The 21244-nt window shown below is 47.8% G+C and overlaps 1 long non-coding RNA gene and 1 pseudogene across 1 annotated transcript; one reads left to right on the top strand and one right to left on the bottom strand.

The window, feature by feature from the left end:
• Nucleotides 1-4396: 4396 nt before the first annotated feature.
• On the bottom strand, nucleotides 4397-15613 carry LOC132225764 (speckle-type POZ protein-like; annotated as a pseudogene).
• A 2948-nt stretch (nucleotides 15614-18561) lies between these two features.
• On the top strand, nucleotides 18562-19444 carry LOC132225763 (uncharacterized). Its single transcript, XR_009450981.1, has 3 exons — nucleotides 18562-18607; nucleotides 18685-18815; nucleotides 19205-19444. It is a non-coding gene; the product is annotated as an uncharacterized LOC132225763 (long non-coding RNA).
• The last annotated feature ends 1800 nt before the right edge of the window (nucleotides 19445-21244 follow it).

Genomic DNA, 21244 nt, shown 5'->3' with positions numbered 1-21244 from the left:
CCTGGCTGCTGTCCTCAGTGTTTAGAGCATTGGCCTACACTCCAAAGGGTCTTGAGTTCAATTCCTGATCACGAGCATCGGGGTAGCAGGTTTGATCCCTGCCCCCAGTTGGGATGTGTTTGGGAGGCAACCAACTAATTTGTCTCTCACATAGGTTTCTCTCTTTTAAAAGCAATGGAAAAAATATCCTCAGGTGAGGATTAACAAAAAAAATAAGATATGTGGATACATACATAGATACATAGAAAGATATAGACATGTAAATATACACTATTCTGTTCTACTGGTTGGCCTGTGAATTACTGTGGCAGTACCACATTGCTTTGATTATTTGGTTTGCATATGTATTTGAAAATCTATTTAAGGTGAAATTAAATTAAATCCTTCGCCCCCTGTATATTCCTGGCTATTTCCATATTGTGTTCTCATGAATGTAAGCAAAATAAAATAATTGTGTCGTTTTTATATGAAAACCATTAAATTTTCAGCATTTCGATAACTAGATATCTTAGTGAATTATTAAGTATTTTTCTAGATAAAGTTCATTTTACAAAGTAAAGGCAGCATTGACATGTTTTATACCTCTAATCCTTTCTCTTTCTACAAGTGTTGGTTGGAATATTCAGAACAATGTTAAGTAATAGCAGTGATATGTGCTTGTCTTGCTTCAGACTTTCAAACTCATGTTTAAAGGACTTGCAACTATTGAAATTATGCTGATTATATTACATTTAAAATAAACTATATAACCTAGTCAGGAAATGCCTGTGGGTTTATATTACTGTTTTCACTGCATAATGTGTATTATTTAACACACAATTTCCATCATCCACTCAATGTGGACCCAGGAGAAGCGCTGGGTGATGTGTCTGAGCACCTGGAAGGGTGTCCCTTTCTTCTGATCCACTTGCAAGAGCATCTGAACTGCCTGGTGGTGGCCATGCTGCAGAGGCCCCAGCAGAGAGGGGTGGTATAGATGTCAGCCAGCAGGTGGCAGCTGAGCCTGGCTGCAGCGAGGTTTTCATTCTGTATTCCTGCCTCTGTGTGTGTGTGTGTCTGCGCGCGTGCATTTAATTTTATCAAGTTGAAAAATACAGAAAGCCCAGAATCAGGTACAAACCCCCAAACTCTAAGATACCTCAGATCTGTTCTTTCCATTTTCTCCACCTGTGTCTTCATTCTTTTATTTTCTATATCTTTATTTCCCCTTCCTTTACATATTTTAATCTCATAGAATGCTTTCTGTGTAGCTGTTTGGATGCATAATTTAAATATGATTTCGCTAACCAACTTTAATTGTATGATGTGATAAGCTTTGAATAGTGTAGAGTTGTGTTGAAAAGCAAATTCCAAACTGTAGCTATATGTTAGGCGACACAACAAAAGAAATGCGTGTCTTTGAAAATGAGCATAGTTTTGAAATTATAGCAAAGCTTCATATTTAATTAGGAAAATGAATGTTTTTCACAGAGTGAGATAAAATTAAAAGGCCATTTGAGCTTACTCCCCACATCTTAGAAATTGCTGCTAACTGATAGCAATGTTGTGTCTCTCTATGTATCAAACTGGGGAAATAATGCTCTTAGAGGTCCCTGGAATCCATAAGGTAGGAAACCATAAATGAAATAATATTTGGGAACACAGTGAAGGGATACGGTTCCATGATACTGATGCAAAAATATAGCTTCCCTGTCCAGAGGTTTCTTAATATTATGAAAAATGGTGAAGAAATTGTCAAAAGAATGTTCTATTTCACAACACAAATGTAACATACTCATACATCTAGATCCCAGGATTGCCTATCCTGTCCCAAATCTAACCCCCTCTCCCAAAAAAGTAATCATATGCTGGTGATTAATATGCCCTGTTTCTAATGATCATTTCTTTAAATTCATATGAATAAAATCACATAGTATACACTTTGGTGTGTACTTTCATCATTTAAAAGTATGTTGGTGAGCCCAGCCAGAGTGACTTAGTGGTTGAGTGTCAACCTATAAGCCAGAAGGTCACAGTTCAATTCCCAGGCATGGCACATACCCAGGTTGCAGGTATGATCCTCAGTCAGAGGCATTACCAGTAGTAGGCAGCCAATCAATACTTCCCTTTCATCATTGATGTTTCTCTCTCTCTCTCTCTCTCTCTCTCTCTCTCTCTCTCTCTCTCTCTCCTTTCCTCTCTGAAATCAATAAAAAAATATTTAAAATTAAAGAATTAAAGAAAAGTATTTTGTCTAGATTTATGCACTCCTCTGTGTGTAGCACTTGTTTTTCTTATTTTGTTTCATGATATTAAACTCTATGATTGTACCACAACTTGGTCATTCTACTGGAGAGATGTCGAATTGGTCCTGCAGCCCATTTTTGTTGGATTGTTTCTCTTCCTTTTGTCGTCTTGTATGAGGACACTATATAATTTGGATATTAACCCCGTATCAGAGGTAACATTGGCAAATATTTTCTCCCATATGGAGGGGTCCTTTTTCATTTTCATCATGATTCTTTTGCTGTGCCGGAGCTTTTTATTTTGACCTAGTTCCATTTGTCTATTTTCTCCTTCTTTTCTGTTGCCCAATAACTAAGATTTGGAAACAGCCCAAGTGGCCATCAGTAGGCAAATGGATTAAAAAAAAAAAAAAAAAAAGCTGTGGCACATTGACAAATTGGAATACTAAACAGCTGTAAAGAGGGGTCTCTGCAATTTGGGGCAGCATGAATGGACCTAAAGAATATTATGCTACATGAAATCAACCAACTTCTTGCATTTAATTGTACTTTTTCAGACACCCCTGCCATCTATCATTATACTTCCTGATGACAATTTAGAAAAAGAGCAAAATCCAGAGAACATGTTCTATGCCATGCATCATGCGTGGAGATTTTCCCCAACTGAGTAAAGCACAAACCAATACTTATGTTTTGAATGTTATCATCATATTTAATAATATAGTAAATGGATTTTCATGGCATAAAAGGAAACTAAAAACAAAAAAAGGGTAACATATTTGTCATAATTGAGAGTGTATTAGGAAAATGCCTTTCTTAGATACTGGTGTTCCCCAGCATGTAGAATGATTCCTAATCTATTTCTAGTCAAAAGTGACTAAAGGAAAAGTTAGGCCTGAGACAGAGAAGGAGCAGGAAGAAATTTTACATATAAGGAACTTTGAGCTACATTTATAAAGGTCACACTTTCACCTTCATAATCCAGGAATGCCCCTACTCAGCCAATAGGTTAGGGCACATATTGCAGTAAAAGTGGGAGGTGGCAAAGTCATTGTAGTGGATGTGGGTTTTAGCATAGCCATGAAAAGGCCCTTCTGGACACTCGTATTCCTCTTTCCAATCATCACTACAGACACCAGCAGCCCAATTCCAATGTCTCCCACTTCTATCTCCCAGTGATGCATCCCAGAGGTAAAAGTCTCAGCACCCCAGTCATGAAAACACTCAGATCCTGGAGAGACATTTGCACCTTGAGGACCACATCCCACACAAAGGCTGATCAAACCTCCAGGCAGGAAGACAAGTCTATTAGTTCTTCCCGGCTGCAAAGTGATAGTCACTGCAAAAAGAAAAAGAAATCATGTGGACACCTTGCAAATAAAGTCCTGAGGCAAAAGTTGGTCTTTTAAGATGTTACTTTATTGTGAGCTACAACAACAGGAGCAGTTTGGGTTGTCACATCTAGTGAAGTGCAGAGATGACCACAACATCTGCAGAACAAGCAAATCCCTAAAGACAGACATTTGAGCATTTGTCTAAATTTAAATGTTTATGGCCCAATGTAAGACTTATCTCACCCTGGTCAGTGTGTCAGTGTTTAGAGCTTTGGCTCAGACCTGAAGGGTCAGGGGTTTGATTCCACTCAAGGCTGCATATCTGGGCTGCAGGTTCCATCCCCTGCAATGTATCTGTCTGGGCCTTGCATCTCTTTCTCTTTCCCAGAATTTGTCTCTGTCTTTCCTCCCTCCTTTGCGCTCCCTCTAAAATCTATGGAAGAAAATACCCTCAGCCTGGCCAGTGCTGCTCAGTCGGTGTGTGTCAGTCTATGACCCAGGAGGTCAAGGATCCATTGGTGGTCAGGGTAGATGCCTTGGTTGTGGGTTTGATCGCCAGTGGGGTGCATGCAGGAATCAGCTTACGGAAGATTCACTCTCATCGCTGATGTTTCTCCCTCTCTCCTTACCCCTTCCTCTCTGAAATCAGTAAAGATACACTTGAGAATATCATTTCTTTAAGGAAAATAATAAAACTAAAAATCTTGGGCCGAGATGCAGACTTCCCCCGACAGCAGTCGAAAACTCCACAGATTGTGCTGTCTACCAGATGCTCAATGGCGGCCACAGTGGCTGCTGCTTCTGGAAAATCAAAGGAGTCTTACAACAAGCAGGATCTCAGGACTGCTTCGGGCGCTTGTGTGGGGGTCCCAGACAGGTGCCCTGTGCTGAAGCCAGAGAGGGGTACATGTCAGCCACCAAGTGGGGATGGGACGCCACCATTGCCTGCCACCTTTGGTCTCCAAGACACCCTCAGCATGAGAGTGGATGAAATCCCCTGCCTGAGTTTTCAGTTGATCTGCGCTGTGGAGGTCAGCCAAGGTGAGCATTTCTGCAGCGTTCTCCTCAGAGAGCTGTGTGCTGAGGGCTTCCTCACACAGGACCTTCAAACGCTCCAAGGGCATACTTGTCAGCGGCTGCCAGCAAACCAGCCGTTTTGTCCAGGTTCGGAGCCTTCCCCGTATAAATGAAGCACATCACCTCCTTAAAAACTCCAGGCTCCATGTCGATTATTTCACCCCGATTCCTTTTGCTCTCCTCCATTGCATGTGCAAACATGGCCCCAAACACTGGAGAACGAGCTGCTAAGATAGCTTTGTGAGCCTGGAATTCCTGGCCAGCAACACAAAACAGCAGTCTGTGAACCAGGAATTTTCCCAAAGTCCTCCTAGCTCATCGGCCAGCTGGCACTCAGGAACCTTCACCATCTTCGTGGTATTCTGGCCAGAAATGGTGACGGAATCCTGCACCACACTCACCTCACAGAGGAGGGTCAGCTGGTCATCAGGGAGAAGACTATTGTCTCCATCCAAAAGCACATCTCTCCGGATGAATTTCTTGAATCCCCAGTCGTTGCTTTGTACAAATCTATATGCCGGTGACTCTCCAAAGATTTGCAACTTTCTGTCTCTAAAATTTTGCCTCTTTTAAATATCATTTCATGTAATCATACAATTCATAGCCCTCATTGCAGTTTTAATTTCCATATGTATTACAAAGGACACTGAGCTTCTTTTCCTATATGGTATAGACTGAATAATTGTGTCCTCACAAAATTCATATGTTGAAATCTAATCATTAAGGTAATGTCATTTGAAGTAGGGCCTTTGGAAGGTGATGAGCATATGAGGGTGGAGCTCATATGAGTAGGATTAGTGCCCTTATTAAAGAGACTCCAGAAAGCTCTCTCACCTATTCTAATAGGTAAAGACAGAGGGAGAAGACAGCAGTATATAAACCAGGAAATAGGCCTTCCCCAGAAACTGAATCAGCCAACATATTGACCTTGGACTATTCAGGCCCCAGAACTGTGAGGAATACATTGATGTTGTTTATAAACAACACAGTCTACAGTCTTTTTGTTATATATAGAAGTACAAAGAGGCTAAGACAATGTCCTTAGTAGCCATCCATATATCTTCTTTAGTGAAATGCCTACTCAATTCTTTTAAATTTTGCAATGATCATTGGATTTTTATGTCTTTATTTTGAATTATGAGAGTTCTTTGGATGCAAATCCTTTATCAGATATATGTATTGAAAATATTTTCTCCCTGTCTATGGGTCTTTTTGTTTTATTAAAACATTTAAAAAAAACACAGAAAACAATCCTAGGTAGTGTGGGAGAGAGGGGGAGCGAAGGGATTCTAGCTTGTCTATCCCAACATGCCCCCCTCCACACACACACATGTACATGTACACACAGCAGCTCTGCTATGGCTGAGATTCCATAGTCCTTTCCTGGTTGTTGAAGAAGTGAGGGGCCAGGAGGTAATCAACCAGCCAGGACCATGACCTGATTTGTGGTCCAGGATTTTAGCATTGTCAACTGCCACTCATCTCATCTAAAGTTTAGGGTTCACCCAACCCAAAATGAGGATGGACAGACCACCTGGAGATTACTGAAAAGATGTTAGGGGGCTGGAACTATCTGTGGTTGGACAGTTATTATGGTTGTTATTTGCAAGAAGTATGTAAGTAATCTTTCAGTTTAAAAATGCTGATCTGTATCATTCTATTATTTAGTTCTTGTGGAATAAAGTTAGCTTCTAGATATCTAAGGAGACTGATAATACTTCAAGTTGTTTTTTTCTTTTTACATAAAAACTAGACTTCTCAAAAATTGTTTAGAATTTTTTGGTGAGAAAGATTATTGTTTTGCCGCTTAACAAGAATTCATTTCTGCATTCTTTTTAGTTCATATTTTAATTTAGACATATGAATTTACCTGTTACTATTTCTGGTTACCTTAGTAAAATGTAAATCATATTGTTCAATTTAGCTTTGTTTCTTTTTTTGGAAAAATATTTGATTATATGTACAAGTCACTCTACTGGAAAATATTTAGTATGTAAAGATGGAGTTAGTCCCTGCATCCCTGCATCTCTGAAACCTGGCTCAAGGGAATAAGTCTGTGGTCCAGAGCAGGTGGTGGCCAAGTTCAAGAGGTTACACTGTCCCTGTTTCCAGTATCTACCTGCAGTGATGGCGAACCTATGACACACATGTCAGAGGTGACACGCAAACTCATTTTTTGGTTGATTTTTCTTTGTTAAATGGCATTTAAATATCTAAAATAAATATCAAAAATATAAGTCTTTGTTTTACTATGGTTGCAAATATGAAAAAAATTCTGTATGTGACACGGCACCAGAGTTAAGTTAGGGTTTTTCAAAATGCTGACACGCGAGCTCAAAAGGTTTGCCATCACTGTACTAGAGGAATCCCTGCTCCAACAAATTCAGTTCAAGGCCTAGATGGGGAGCAGGGTCCTCTGGTGACCTTGGAGCAAACCAGAGAAATCCTCATTTCCCTAAGTTGTCCTGCAGGGGAGTTACATGTAGGTGGGGCCAGAGGAGCAGAGAACCCAACTCTTCTAGGGGTAACACCTCAGACACTAGTTCCTGGGACTTGTGAGAGGAAACAGCTCCCATTGCCCAAGGACTGGCTCTCAAGAGGGGCTGAGAAAAGCCCTTAGGCTCCACTAGCCCTGGAAATTTTCAGGAGCAGCCATGACCCAGGGACCAGGAGGGCCTTTAGGGAGTAAAATGAGAGGTTTTCCAGGTGTAGAAGGGACTGGTGGTGCCAAGGAATCCTGAGGCTCCTCAGGAGACTGCACTCATTGCTAAAGGTTAAATACAAAGAGAGAATCTTAAAAGCAGCAAGGGAAAAGCAATTAGTTACCTGTCAGGGAGTGCCCATAGGGCTGTCAGCTGATTTCTCAACAGAAAACTTGCAGGACAAAAAAATATTGCAGGCCTGAAGGGAGTGGCAAGAAATATTCAAAATTATGAAACACAAGGACCTACTAAAGATTAATCTACCCAGCAAATCTATCATTTAGAATTGAAGGTCAGATAAACAGCTTCACAGACAAGAAAAAGCTAAAGGAGTTCATTGCCATCAAATCAGTATTACGCAGTATGTTTAAGGGTCTTCAAAGAGGAAGAGGAAGAATAAGAAGAAAAAAGATTAAAAATATGAACAATAGATTCAAGGAACAGCAGCGTCCTGATCACCACACCCTCTGTCTGAGGAACAGCAGCATGTGAAGCCTCCCAGAAAGAGAGAGGCAAGAAAAGTTATAATTCAATATGCAGATTAGTTAGCAAAAGTCTGCCCGGCCAATGTGGCCCAGTGGTTGAGCGTGGACCTATGAACCAGGAGGTCAGAGTAGGAATCTGGTCAGGGCACATGCCTGGGTTATGGGCTGCATCCCCAGGTTATGGGCTCCATCCCCAGTAGGGGCATGCAGGAGGCAGCCAATCAATGATTCTCTGTCATCATTAATGCTTCTATCTCCCTCTCCCTTCCTCTCTGAAATCAATAAAAATAAAAGTAATTATAATACTAAAGTCCAAACAACATGCTATGTGAAGGCAATAAGGGGAATAAGGAGCTTGGTCTGGGCAGAGCTGAGAACGACCGCAGGGAAGGGGTGATTTTGAACCTAGCACACCAGCATTCCAGTCAGAGGAGCCAGAGACAGGTCTCCAAAGCAAATATGAAATCGTGAATGTGAGTGCTCTCAGATAGACCTTTAAAAGGAAACCAGAGGTGCGGGTCCTGTACCTGTGTTTGCTGGGAAGATGAAAGGGATTTCCTCTTGGGGCCCTTCCCCCGAGAAGGAGTGGGTGTCTGGCTGCCTTGGCCCCGCTCCTGCCTCCCTCCAACCCTGCCCACCAGCCTCTGGTTCCCCCTTCTCCTGTGACCACAGCCAGCCGGTCAGGGAGTGGGTTCTCAGCCTTCCGCAGGGCTGGCCTCCCCACCACCCTCCCTACACTCTGCTCTGCCAGGAAAGAGGTTGTTTCTTTGCCCTTCTCCTCATGGCCACATTGTAAGCCCGTGCTGAGGGCAGCAGCTCCATCGATGTTATTGATGCTGCCAGGAGCGGGGAAGGGGCTGGCTGTCCGTCAGACACGTGTGCTGGAGAAATCGCTCCTGTGGTACTGGCTGCTGTCCTCCCTGAGTTGCACCTCCCACCTTCAAGGTCTTCATCACCTCAGGTTGCAGAAGCCCCAGGGGAGGCACTGAGAGGCCCTGGTTGGGGGATGTGGAAAGTGGAAGGGGCCCAGTCCCAGGGAGACAGGTCCAGGCAGCTCCTGAAGAATACTCAGCACTGAGAAAGAAAGCCGGTCTCCTATACGTTCCTCCTGTGTGGCTGACTCTTGGAATTTTTGTAAAGAATAGAATAACTACATGTATGCAAAACAGCTCCTGTATTTTCTAATTAAACTTATTTTGTCAACAGATTTTTAGGAAGAGCTCAGGCAGTCTGATGCTCCCCAGTCCCTCCCCTTCCCTACCACCCCCATCCCAAATTAATATTTCAGCAGGTGTCCTACTCTCAGTAGATACGCCAGGAGCGATTGTTTGCTACAGTCCCTGTTCATATCCACCTTAGATGGTAATAGCTTCAAGTTGATTGGATCTTAAGACTGTAAGAGGTCCCTGGTGTCATGACTTTGCTGGCATTGTTAGGCCAGCCATTGTCTCTCTAAACACTCGCTTATTAAAGCACAATCCCCCCCCCCCGACCCCTCCCCCCCACACACATACACACACACACTGCCACCCCACACCAAAGCAATGTGAGAGAGCCGCACAGGGCACCCACTGGGGGAGGCTCACTGATGGTGAAGTGGGAGGATGCTTCACTATGGCCTTGGGAGTGTGGATATGTCTCCTTGTAGAGCCAATGGAGGCTCTAGGTTTCCCCCCTCTCTCCCTTCTTTTTTCTCTTATATGCCCGTTGACAATGTTATCTCTCAACTTGATAAACTTGTCAGAGGGAGCTCTGGGGAAGCATGACACACGGAGGTTGGAGTGATTGCTGAGTATGCAGGGAGAAGGGGCTGGGAGTTGTGAGAGGGCCTGGGACATTAGCCTGGGGGCGGGCAGCTGTTCTGGGGTGTTCCTGGCTCACTGGCAATAGCACCACCCCCTTCAGGCACCTTGGCAGACCAGGACCTGGGAGGAGGGAAGGAGAGCTTCAGGGACCAGAATGGGGTGGGAACTAGGGGAGACGTGGATGGACAGTGCCAGCAAGGAGTGTGCGAGGCTGTGTGTGTGCACCTAGGTATGACACTGTGTGTAATGTGTGTGAGCAGGCATGAGACAGCCATGTGAGGCTGTGTGGGGATTGCTGGGTGTGAAGGTGGGATGGAGGGTGGAAAGCAAAGAGCACTAGAGCCTTCTTGGAAAAGCAAAATGGAAACTATGACTTGGGGGTGCTGTTGTTGCTGAACTCTTCTACCAGTTGCACCCTGAAAGATCTTCTCAGCTATCTACCTGGAATGTGTACTTATCCATAATCATGAAAATTTACACTAAATGTTCCTGTGAACATAGAGGGTAAGGAAGCCAGCAGTCACTGCAGTTCTGAGTCTGACACAATGCTTTATGTCACTGGCATTCTATTGATACTAATCAAACAAATGTTGAGTCAATGAAAAAAACACCAAACAGAACTTTTGCCTGACCTCATGTGCTGGGGGACGGGGAACCCAGGTTAAATGAGTGCGGATGCAAAAGGGCTCACATACTAAGCCTGACACGCTCAGGGGAAGCCAGCATGGCGGGTCCTACACACTCAGAGGCTGAAAGTGGCCACATTGGACGGCCTGAACATAGACATTTCTAAAAGCGGCCATGGCAGTCCACCTGTCGTTTTCCTGACAAAGGTCCATCTTTACCTTAAGTGAGCCTGTCTATTGTCTTTTTACATCTAGATAACATCCCTTTGAAAGGTCAGGGGAAATCTTTCCAGACCCCTCAGGGCACACTCTCTGCACCAGAGCACAGGCCACAGCACCCCTCATTGTTATCTTCAGCCCATACCCTCTGCTGTAAATGTTAATTATCAACTATCTTGTACCCCCCAGTGTAAAAGAAGCCCTGTCTCCCATTTTACTTTTTATCCAACCCCAGTGATTGCCCACGTTGCTTTCTCTGACAGACTAGGTCTACCACCAATAGATTTTTGAATTCTCCTTCCATGTTCTCCTTTAACCCCATGGACAGAGGGAGCAAGGTGGGATGTTAGGTTGACTTCTCATGTAATGTGTGAGGTCTTTTCTTTACCTGTAAGAAATTCCTAGGAGAGAAGAGCTGGGACTACCTTCTGGAGAGGGGGTGTGCACGATGGTTAGAAGCCTGGGATCCTAAGTCCAGCACACCTCCGTTTGAGTCTTGGTCCTGCCTCTGAGTAGCTCTGTGACCTTGAAGGTAGTTTATGGGGTTGATGCTCCCAAAGCAATTGAATATGTTTGACACATTTAATCAGAGGAGTGGCCTCTTTTTCTTTTTTTAAAATCCGCACCTCAGGGTATTTTTTCCATTGATTTTTAGAGAGAGTGGAAGGGAGGGACCGAGGGAGGGAGGAAGATGGGGAGAGGAGGAGGAGGAGGAGGGGAGAGAGAGAGAGAGAGAGAGAGAGAGAGAGAGAGAGAGAGAGAGACATGAGAGAGATTCATTGATTGGTTGTCTCCTGCACACTCCCCAACCAGGACCAGGGATCAAACTTGCAACCCAGGTACATGCCCTTGACTGCGAATAGAACTCGTGACCATTCAGGGCACTGGCTGATGCTCAACTACCGAGAACACCAGCCAGGGTGTGGCCCTTTCTTTTACAAGGAGAAACTTAACAACAAGCAGGACACGGTGACTAGATGAAGATCAAATAGCTACTAGGCAGTAAAGATTAATCTGAAATCCAGTTCTCCTAATTCCCTATTCAGTGGTCTTTCCTCTATATCAGTGACTCCAAATTTGAGTAATTCAGATTCTGAAATCTGAACATTAATCAAATGTGCCAGGTGAGTCTTAAGATGAAAAGGACAAATTCAAGAAAGACCCCCCACACTGCACTTCAGTACCTAAGATGGAATTTCTCAGCGAAAGGCTCTCGTTCCTTATGTATCTATTCTCCATGTACAGAATATGGGAAAAACACAAAATATTAATCTCAAGAGGTACGAAGGACCCCAGAAAGAGTAATCTAAACAGTTCTTGGTGATGTCTTTGCATAAACAAAGCAACTTCCGGTAGAACTTCAGGAGAGAGCATCTGTGTGCCTTGTATGTGAGTGGGGTCCCTTCCAGCGATTGCCGAGAAGGCTCCGTGTTCTCTCCTGGGCACAGTTCAGAGAGATGGGCCGGCTTCAGGATGCCCCGGCTTTTCCTTGGACTTGTCTAGGAATCAGGGAGCTATTTGGGGCGTGTACCAATCAGGCATTCAAAGAGGAACACTGGAAAAGGGCCCCTCAGGTGGGAACAGGGGAGAAGCAGATGGTAAAAAGGGGTTTTGGTGTCTCTTGAACATGAACGCCCTGGAAACTTCGTTTTAACTTGGGTTTTTATGGTTACTTTGGGCAGCCACAAAGGATCACAGAACTGTGGTGGCAGCTGTGCTGGGAGAGGAGAAACACGTGGCTAGAGCATTTCAGGCACCAAGGCAGGCGGCCTCAGATCAACCACAGGCCAGGAAATGGAAAAGCCTATTGTCGTTTTGGGCTTTGCAGGGATCCGAGAGTAAATAATCCTTCTCATATAGCTTTAGCCCTGCGCTATCTTAATTGCAATCTCTGGTGAGATTTGGAGTTATGCGTTTTTAACAAGCAAACCATAAAATAAGGTTTAATCTCCCCAGAGTCCTGGAGTTAATTTATCTGTCCACAGGCTAAGATCTTTTTAAAGGTTAGGAATGCTTGGGTTTTCTTTCTAGGTCTCTGGGTTGGCTGGACGCCTGCAGGTGTCTCCTTTGGCTGGCTGCTGGAGGCTGGCTTTCATCAGGGCTAAAGACCCAGCCCTCAAGCCAGGCAATAAGAATCAGGGGTTGGGTCCTAGTATTCACCACTCTCCCTTATCCTAATGGAGAGAAATTGGTATCTATTAGAACTGTGTCTGTGGCAAAACAGAAGAAAACAAACAAACAAAAAACCACACATTTGTTTTAAGAAGACCAGGGATAGACTCTTTTCTCTGCAATTAGAAGCTGTGTGATTTGGGGAAAAGGATCTAACCTCTCTGCCCTTCAGTTTTCTGTAAAATGGGTATAATATCTACTCTGAAGTCCTTCCTAGGGGTTCTGTGAATGTTAAATGGTACATGGATGGCTTTTATTTTTTTTTAATAGTGAAACACAAAATAGTTGTTCAGCTCGCTTTCTTTCCTAGTCATTCATCCAGGTGGAATCTGCTGCCTTTGCCCAGAAAATGCTTTCCCATGAAGTCAGACCATGGAGCGCAGGTCCCAGGTATTCGGAGCACAGTGAGGACCTAATCCTGGATCCATGCTGGCCAGCACAGGTTCACTACCAGAACACTGGAGCGAGCACAGGTTAGTCCGAATCTGGGTCCCAACTGCCCTGCAGAATCGACATGCATGTACACTCTCCACCCGCCGCTGGGTGCCTCTCACCCTGGTCACAGTAGCCTTCTTGCCCCTGTTAGCCTCAGGGGAGGCAGTGATGCTCTGGACTCTCCAGTTGGGGTCTCCTCATCCCTCTGCCTTTCCAACTCTGCTGCAGTACCCCACCCTGCCTGTCCCTCTCTGCTCCCTACCCCACCCTGCCTGTCCCTCTCTGCTCCCATGTCTGGCACCCGTTCCCACAGGCAGCGCCCCATACCCTCAGGAGCCTGCAGGCGGCTCAGGAAGCTGAGGCCGGGGGGGTGGGAGGTGGGGGGGGTGGGGGGTGGGGGGGGTGGGGGGTGGGGGGGGTGGGGGGTGGGGGGGGTGGGGGGTTGGGGGGTTGGGGGGGTGGGGGGGGTGGGGGGGTGGGTGGGGGGGGTGGGGGGGTGGGTGGGGGGGTGGGGGGGTGGGGGGACTCACACCTGCTCCTTGGCCTGAGCCCGGAGACCGGCGGCCACTGAAGGAGGACCGGGGAGTGGAACCTGCGCTTGTCTCCGCCTCCCGCTGCCTCTTCCATTAGCCTTTGTCTGTGGCTGTGGGATGTTTGGGAGACGCCTGGAGACAGCCTGGGAAACAGCACTATCCCCGTTACAGCGCCTGACACTCGGGGCGGGTGGCACCGGGCAGAGGAGGTGGACACGGTGCTTCTGGTTCGCTCTGGGAGAGTGTGTTACCGGCTGCGGACACCTACAGGGGAAACACCAGTGGGAAGATGCACAGACAAACCCAGTGGCCTCGGCTTCCTCCCGGGGCGTTTTCAGGAGAAATTGGTTCTGGGCAGGGAGGGGATGAGACTCCCTCTCTTCCTTCCCGGCTCGGGCGTTCAGAGGGGCTGGAAAGAGGAAAGCTTGGAGGGAGGCAAAGGGTAAGTCAGAGGAACCAGGTATTTTTCAGAGTAAAAAATATCATTGGGGCCAAGTGAGCTTTTAGGGTGAGGCCCGATCCCCTTCCCTTCCTGATTCTCTCTGCTGCTGCCTGCCTCCGCTCTCTCTCTGTCTCCTCTCCCAGGTCTCCTTCCTGCACTGCTCACTGTGCATGTCTGGGGGGCGGGAGCTTGTTTGGGCCGAACAGGGCCTGGAGCTGTCCCCTGAAACTCAGAACAGAAGACCACGGTGCCACCAGCGCCCTTTCATGGAGCAAATCCAAGCTCCCGGCCAGAGCCTCCCTGGAGCTGAGCGATCCCAGGCAGGTGCTGCCAGTCGCCCAGCGTCCCGAGAAGCGGCTCACCACCCGGCATTCCGGCCTCTGTCACCCTCATCGCCTCCCAGCCTGGCCACAGCATGGACCCCTCCCCAGGTGCACCGGGGAACGTGCACCTCAAGTGCCCACCCCGCCTGTGCCTGGCTCCCCCACATCACCCAGGCCGCCTTTGCTGTGTGATGGCTGGGAAACGTTGAGTGCTTTCCCCTTCATGACCAGAAAGCGTTTTATTCTGATTGAAGTGAACAGTATGAACAGACTACAGAGCGCTGGCGCAGGATGAAAAGTTCCTTATATCCACAGAGTCCCACTTCAAAGTGTCCTGTGACAACGTTCCACTTTAATCAGGGGGAGGAAATTGCCATGGAACTTAATTAATATCAAAAACACCTTTCCTTATTCACCAGAAAGAAGGGTGGCTGCGGAGACAGGAAGACAGGCACTCCCGGAGAAGCTGGGCGGCTGTGCACAGGCGCCGTGAGGAGGAGCTGTGGTTTCAACGGCCCCGCGTGCATCTGAGGTTCCGTGAAGAACTCTCAGGCCACAGGGAGTTCTTTGCCACAGAGGAGGTTTGCATCCTCCACCCCAGCACTCCGGCTGTCCTACAAAGTAAAGCAAAGGCCTGAGGTCGTTATCTGGATATTTCAGAGAGAAACACAGAATCAGGTTTTAATTCAGTTTCTAAGAAGGATTTGCAGAGAGTGGTTTTGGAGAGCTGGGCCACGGGCTCCAGATTCTCTCCCCAGCCTGTTCTGGACACTGTCCCTCCTCAGGCTGCCTGTCCTTGTCACCACATCTCACCTCACTCCCCGCCCCTCCCCCAAGTGTTCTGGGAGGACTCCCAGGCATTTCTCTGGTCTCTCCTCTCTTTACACAATCAATGCACCATCTCCATCCTGCCTCCTAGTTGCCTCTCAAGTCTGTCCTCTTCCTACCACCACCCCAGGCAGGGCCTCTTCCTGTCTCCCCTAAGTGAGTTTCAAGGAGGCTCCTACCTGGTGTTTTCTCTTTTCTCTTGCCCACGAGAGTCCATTCTCCAACCAGCAGCCAGTGTTCTTTTATGAGACATAAAGGCGCCTCACTCCTCGGCCAACACCCTTTGCCGGCTTCCCATCATCCTTAGAAAAAACTAGAGCTTCCTCACGAGGACCTCACGCCAGCACTGCATGGTCTTGCTCTGCCTACCCCTCGCACATGCGCTCCTCACCCGCGTCAGAGCTCATGGTGCTCCTTCTGCTTGGAACACTCCTCCACCCACCGGACCTCAACCTAAGTCACCCCAATCCATCTCAAGTGTTATTTACTCTTGGAAGGATTCTGCGACCCTCACCCCCAAATCTAAGGCAAACTCACATAGACTACTACACTTCTTTGTAACACACATCAAAATTGCAATCAATTAAATATTTGCTCTAACAGTGGTTTGACATTTATCTTTTCTTGACGGTAAGTGGGTAGAAGTAGAGACCAAGTCTGTCTTGTCACGGTTGTTTGCTGAGCTGCCTTCACATTGTCAGGGCAGACATCGATGTAATCTCCATCAGTTATTTTGATCTAACAAATGCCATAGGAAACACCATTTTATTAAACCCATTTTACAGGAGTAGAGCATGAAGCACAGAGATTGGTATGACCCGAAGTCACACAGTAATAGATGGTGGGTAGTATGGCTCCTGAATCTTGCTCTTCATCACTGTGCTTTTCATTACATTTCACACAGGAGGAGCACAATGTTCATTTATGGAAGGAGGGGAGGGAGGGAGGGAGCGAAAGAGAAAGAAATGACTGGCCTACAAATAGTGAAGTGACCATACTGTACCAGGCATAACCCTATGGACTCGCAGCCCACTCAGGGAGGTGGCATTCCTTCTCAGCAAGGCGCGCCTTTAACATGCCCGGGAGGACCCTAGCCTCGAGATTGTCCCTAGAAACGCCTCTTTAAGAATGAGCATCATGTGCAAATGCGTTTTGAGAAAGTTCCGATGCGGGCTTGTCTGGGCAATCTCTCTGTCCCCAATCTTCACCCCATCCCACTTCCCCCAACATGAGGAGATGCGATCAATGCATGGAGTGGGGCCACACACCATGCCCCAGCGAGTCCTGGGACACAGAGCACTCACACCGCCCTGCAGGACATTTCGTCTGGGGAGGGCGATGGAGGTACAACTACTGCCGGACACTGAGCAAACCGCTACGAACTCCAGGAAGCTTACAGACTTGACATGAGAGCTCTCGATGTCCTTCAACGGGTCATTTCGTAACAAAGGCGAATGTTCTGTGGTTGCTGTGACGGAGGCATGTCCAACACAAAAGGCGACGTGGATCCAAAAGCGAAGGTGGTTGTGTGCAAGGTTTGTGTACACCAACAGGTACCACAGCCATTAGTAAGTTCTTATGATTATTTAAGAATGACATAAACATTTTCCCCTTTCAGCTTATTTATTTTCCAAGCAGCTATCAAATCATGCAGGTGTTACTCCTTAGAAGGCTGGCTGACGCTGGCTAATTAAAGACGGAACTGTCCTTCTTTTGACCCATGGGCACTGCAAAGAGCTGCTGCGATGGAGATGCGGTGAGCCGAGCAAGCCGGGGGCCCTCTGGCATGGGTTCTGGGATTATCAGACTAACAGGCAGCGGGAGAAGGGACAGCCCCCCTTAAACAGGACCACCTCAGAAAGGACACTGGGGGAGTCCCCTGGACCAGTTGCAGCCAGTAGATGGGGAAAGGGAAGAAGCAGGGGGCCCCCGACCAGCCCCCCACGGTGCCTCTCCTGCTCGCGGCACACCCATTGGCCCACAGAGCCACTTTGATTAAATAAGTAATGGGCCATATTTTCTTTTGTTCTCCCAACTCCTCTGTTAACCCAGTGAAACAATATTTATGAAATACTTGTTTTGTTGCCACTCACTGTGCTAGACACAGGGAACACTACAGTCATGCTCCTTCCTTCATGGGAAGCACTGTGGTCAGTGCTATGAAGATGAACAACTTGATCAGCTGGGTGCAGAAGGTAGGAATGGATGGATCGGGGGCGTCCTCTCAGGGGCTCTTAGCAGGTGATGTCTGAGCTGAGGCCTGGAGCATAAGAATCAGTCAGACTTTTCTTTTGCATGTGTTTGTATGCTTGCATCTTACAGATTCTCATTTCTAATAAAGTAAATATCAATATTTAAATCCCATATAAACAAAAAGCTCTTTGGGGTTGTCTTTTTGTTTTTCCCAAAGTATAAGGGTCATGAGACCCAACACTTAGAAAACCACTGTGGTTTATCACAGCCGTGATTGGTCCACTTCTTGCTCTGACTTCATAAGGGGCCACTGTGATGAAATTGCAAACCACAGCCCAGCTGAGATTGGTCCATTCTTGATGTGACCTCATAAGGCGCCACTGTGATGAAATTGCAAACCACTCCTATATGAGACCCTGACCGGGCTGAGGTTTTGTCCATTATAGCCCAGGAAGAGCTGCCCATCAGGGGCGCTTGTTGCCTGGTGGGTCTCGGTAGGGAGCTGACCTGCCGGAGGGGGCGCTTTGGGGCGGCTGCAGATGCGCGCCTCTCCCCACGTGCCCATCAGGGGTCAGCGGGGCAGGCACTTCTCCTTTCTTAGATGTTTTCTCAGGACTCGGTGGCACCCCGTACAAGTTCTCATGCTGCGCCTTCAGCATCGCAGGAGTTTCCTGGGGCCCGCATCGCACCCGGGCAGGTAGTGAACAGAATGCTGGTCCGCCCTCCACGCCCAGGCCCAGGCTCCAGGTCACCGCCTCACGGGAAGTGTTCTCTCAGCCTCCTCTGCCCACGCCGTCCCTCCTCCAGCCCCGGGGGCCTGCACAAAGCTGCTCAGAGCTTCGTTCTCACCTTCCACGTCTTCAAGGCCCGGGTCTAACCCAAGGAGGGCCACCCAGCCAGCTTCGCTCCCTGCACCTGCACTGCCCCAGAGCCTGAGCCTGGACCTGGGTCCGCCCAGGAGGCGCAGGCCTGGAGGGAAGGCCAGGAAGGGAGAGGGGCTTCAGCTGCAGGCAGCGCCCAGCTGGTGGCCGAGCTCTGCGTCCGGGGGCTTGCAGCCTGGCAGCACCGCCCCCCCCCCTGCCCCCAACACACACACACAGCCCCATGGACCTGCTGCCAAGAGAATGTGGCTACCTTATACCTGGGTGCCAGCGGTGTCTGTCCCCAGCTGCGGGACCTGCTATGATTTCATACAGATCTGTAGACAGGTATGGAAAAGACATCTAGAAAAAATGAGAGCATATCAAGGCAAAGATTTCAAAAAAGTCATTTTTTAAATGTCCAGCCATAGGTACCCGCGCGCAGTCCTCGCAGGCACACTGTCAAGGTCTGTCACGGCCTGTTTCCTGATCTTAGAGCGCCCCCTGTGGAAAGGACGGTCCTACTGCCCTGGCTGCACACGCTTCCTGCCCACCTGTGAGCCTGGGATGGAAGCAGGAAAAGGAGAGGGAAGCAGGCCAACCGGGCAGAGGGAGGAGGAACTGACCCCAGGGAGCACCACGTGGGCACACGCTCCCCCGGCAAGCACTGTGCCACACACTGGACATGCATAATCTCACTAAACGCTCACACAGGAAAGAAGCCTCCAGCCCCAATTTACTAACAAAGACGCGGGGAGGGGGGGAGGGGGCGGGGGTCTGCAGGGCATGAGCTTGACCAGGAACCCAAGGTTCTGCGTCTTTTGAAGGAAGGAGTCTGGGATGAGAATGGGGGAACTTGTGCATAAGGAATCTCTTTAGCAGCAATGCCCTTCCTGGTGGATCTGTGCGTGAGCGGAGCCTGACTTCCCTATTTCTTCTTGGCAGGGAGCACATCTCAGCGCTTGTGAGCCTGAGACCACTGCACCAGTTCCTCTGTCTCCATGCTGAGCTGCCTTCCGATCCTTGGTCTGGCTTCTGGTTGGCCGCCCCAGAGCCAATTCCGCTTTGAATATTAGGGAGGGCTCGGAAGAGGTGTCTGTGCGTGTCCTCCCAGATAGCACCTTGGGGTGTCTGGAGAAGAGGGAGAGAAGCAAGCTCTGATTCCATAATGCCATGATGAAGGAAGACAGAAGATTATGCAGAGGTCATCGCAGGGCTGAGGCTGTCTCCGTCCCCCCCCCCCCCCCCAGTGCCAAACCCCTCTTTGTGAGTGATGGCTGCCTTCATGAGCAAGCACATCGGTGAGGCAGGGTAGCAGAGGTAGGTCTGTTTATGTAGGGGCCCAAGAGTAAAGGTACTTTTTCAGAAGGACCTTGTTGAGTCGGACATGGTAGGAGTCAGTAGCCTTTCTCTCCCTGCTGACCTGGGAGCCGAGGTGACCTGAGCACAGTGCCCATAGAGCTGAGGTCAGTGTTTAAGCTCTCTGTGGCCATCGTAACCCTTCAAAGAAGAAAACTCAATTCCCAAGCCCTGGGCACTCAGAGCCTTGCCTGTCAAATGCAAGACAATGAGTGCAGAGTATTGATGAAGCCATTCTCTATCTCCCAGGGTTCCTAAATGCTGGCCCACACTAGAACTTTCTCTCGGAATTTAGAACCAGGACATTTTTAATCCCCTAAGAATAGAGGATAGTGGGAAAGTACACCCCCCCCCCTCTTAAATGATGCGCACTATGGCAATGTGCTATGCTTCATTTTCACTTTAACTAGCAGGAAGCTCCAATCAGATTTTGTGTTAACTGCAATAAATATGTTAATTCCATTCTATCTAAGTGTGGTATTCTTTCTAAGGCCTACTCTCTCTTTGTTGAAACGGGAGTTAGAAAGTGTTTAGACATTAAAGACAGGGTGGCACAAGACTGGCGTCCTGCTAATGACAGGTTGAAGGAGCGTTAAAAATGGGAACTTTCTCACACTGTGGATCCATATGATGAGGCCGTGTCAGTAAACAGTCTAAATCATCTTGGTACCAGCGTGAGGCCCCTCCATGCTTCACCCACGTGACTGTCCTGGCCAAATGCTCATCAGGGGCCAGCCTGGATGGTCACCTGCACTGGATGATGCACTGGGAGTCCACCATGAGCCACCAGGTGGTGAGCAGATTACCTCAGGGACTGGGATCCCCTCCATCAGACTGTGGCAGGAATGGTGAGGATTAGGTGTCTGGGACGTTGGGACAGAGTCTCTTCCCCAGTTTTGGGGTGAAATGTTACTGTACTCTGATAGACCTGAGTTTGAACTCCAGCCCCACCAGATCCTCGCTCTGGGACCTCAGGCAAGGACCCATACTTTGGGGCTTCAGTTTCTTCATCTATAAAATGGGAATAATCATTCAGAGGGCAGGATTGTGTGCTGCTTAAATAGCATGCTCTGTTTTAAACCCTTAGCACTTCTCTGTCTCTGCATCTATTTTTGTTCATCAGTTTATGTTGTTCATTATATTCCACAAATGAGTGAGGTCATGTGATATTTGTCTTTCTCCAAGTATTTTGCTTAGCATAATGCTCTCCAGGTGCATCCATGTTGTTCAGAATGGTAGAGAATCATCTACCAGACCAATGGTAGGCAAACTGCGGCTCAGGAGCCACATGCAGCTCTTTGGCCCCTTCAGTGTGGCTCTTCCACCAAATACCACGTGTGGGCGCGCATGTACAGTGCGATTGAAACTTCCTGGACCATGCGCAGAAGTCGGTATTTTGTGGAAGAGCCACAATTCAGGGGCCAAAGAGCTGTATGTGGTTCGTGAACCATAGTTTGCCAAATACTGGACCAGACCATCAAACTTCAGAGAGAAGGTAGGGGGAGGGGGGTGGGGAGTGATAGAGATCAACCAAAGGGCTTGTATGCATGCTTTTAGCATAACCAGTGGACACAGACACAAACGGGGTGAGGGCATGTATTGGGGGGGGCAATGCAGGGGGGGAAA

The sequence above is a fragment of the Myotis daubentonii genome, unplaced genomic scaffold, assembly GCF_963259705.1.
Source record: "Myotis daubentonii unplaced genomic scaffold, mMyoDau2.1 SCAFFOLD_107, whole genome shotgun sequence".
Lineage (NCBI taxonomy): Eukaryota > Metazoa > Chordata > Mammalia > Chiroptera > Vespertilionidae > Myotis > Myotis daubentonii.
The sequence above is the reverse complement of the archived record's forward strand: the minus strand, read 5'-3'. Positions and strand labels throughout refer to the sequence as shown.